Source organism: Benincasa hispida, unplaced genomic scaffold (genome assembly GCF_009727055.1).
Source record: "Benincasa hispida cultivar B227 unplaced genomic scaffold, ASM972705v1 Contig587, whole genome shotgun sequence".
Taxonomy (NCBI): domain Eukaryota; kingdom Viridiplantae; phylum Streptophyta; class Magnoliopsida; order Cucurbitales; family Cucurbitaceae; genus Benincasa; species Benincasa hispida.
The window spans coordinates 522203-524081 of record NW_024064949.1 but is presented as its reverse complement, the minus strand read 5'-3'; the positions used below and the strand labels follow the sequence as shown (position 1 = coordinate 524081).

The 1879-nt window shown below is 42.2% G+C and overlaps 1 long non-coding RNA gene across 1 annotated transcript; it reads right to left on the bottom strand.

Annotated features, from left to right (window-relative positions):
* Positions 1 to 274: 274 nt before the first annotated feature.
* On the bottom strand, positions 275 to 1873 carry LOC120069764. Its single transcript, XR_005479673.1, has 4 exons — positions 1459 to 1873; positions 1298 to 1364; positions 1148 to 1214; positions 275 to 337 (listed from the first exon to the last, which is right to left on the bottom strand). It is a non-coding gene; the product is annotated as an uncharacterized LOC120069764 (long non-coding RNA).
* Positions 1874 to 1879: the final 6 nt, after the last annotated feature.

Genomic DNA, 1879 nt, shown 5'->3' with positions numbered 1-1879 from the left:
GACCCAACCTCCTAGGACTTAAGGTAGGCCGTTACTAAATACATACATGCATGGAACTTAAAATGACACTTTTTTATGGTGAAATAAATGCTAAATAAATAAGATAAGTTCAAAAGACTTTCATTAAATTCAAATATTAAAAACAACAATAGGGTACCCATAAATCATAAATAAATCTGAAAACGATTCTTAATAGTAAGTTTCAAACATCAAAACTGAAAGTTAAGAAAAAAAACATGAAAAGAAATCTAAATCTCATGAGCGGAAGCATAAAACTAGTCCTAAGGGCTCGATCACGAATTTCGCTTGTCCATCGTCGGTGCATCTCTAACTTTACCTGAAAGAACAACATGAGAAAGAATGAGTATAAATACTCAGTAACCCCACTACTGGGGTCAAGTTAGGCATCTATGTCCTCTAGACACCTACCTCTAGTGGAACATATAAATTGTTCTAGTCCTCATGAGACACATGCATACATGAAAAAGAAACTGATTTCTATCCTACTGTAGCTAAATATGCCCACTACCTCTGGTGAATCCTGAAGGGAACACAAACTGATGAATCTCGAAAGAGATACGATATCTGGTGAATCCCGAAGGAAACACAAACTGGTGAATCTCGAAGGAAACACAATAACTGGTGAATCCCGAAGGAAACACAAACTGGTGAATCCAAAAGGAAACACAAACTGGTGAACCCCGAAGGAGACACAAACCTAGTGGGCATTCTAACTAATCAGTAAAATTACTAGCATAGGCTTGACACCATAATTATCACAATAACTTTATGACATACGTATATGCTTCAACATCATGGCTCTACAACCAACACACATGCCTTAATATCCACAGATCACATACAACCTCATGGAATCAAATATCATTCCATATTAGCATTCAATTATCCATGTGTACAAATACATTTTTCATATCTTCAAGCAAAAATGTACAGTGGTTATACTAAACTATTAGTTCATCATGTTGTCATTCTACCGTAACATATACTAAATTATCAGTTCATCATGCCGTAACATATACTAAATTATCAGTTCATCATGTTGTCATTCTACCATAACATTCATCCATCATGCTAGCATACATCCAGTGACTGGCTTGTGGGCAGTTCCAGTAGTAAGATTACTTACCTCGAGTCGATACTCCACAAATAAAAATTAGACCACCAAACTATAACGACAATTCAAAGTTGCGGCCCTAACAACAAAACAACTCTCAAATTTCAATTGAAGCCACAATTGTAAGACTTCAGGTCCAAATCCAAACTATCAAGAACTTACTCAAAGAATGTAAATCACTTCTGCCTTCCACGACGGTGCCTCCTTTGACTTCCAGACTCCTTGACGACTTAAGTTTGAAACAAAATCCAGCAAAGGCGAGTCATAACACTAAAACACAATATTAATGGCCAAGAGAATGAAATGAACCAACACAACCTTACCCCAACAGATCTGACGAAGACCAAGACGGACCCGACGCGGTAGAGTGACGATAGCCGACAGCGAAGCGACTGGGGTGGCGGACGCGGGGCTAGTGTGGCGCTGCAGCTTGAAGTGATGCTCGCGTCATCGGGCGGCTACTAGCGGTGCGGTTGAATCCCCAGATCCGACACGGATGACCTAAGGGAGACGCAGCGACGCACAAGAACGAGCAGCACAGTACTTCAGATGGGCGCGTGGCTGGGTCTGAGACGTCGATAGGGAGACGGCGCGACTTGACCGGTTGGCAAGATCTGGCGCGAGCGAAGGGGCGAATGTTGCCGAGAGGGAAAGATATGCGAGAGGTGAAGGGTGTTTGGCATGCGGCGGGGTTCGTGGGTGGCGGCGGGAGCTGAGCGGCTGCTAGGGCACGTGAACAGTAAG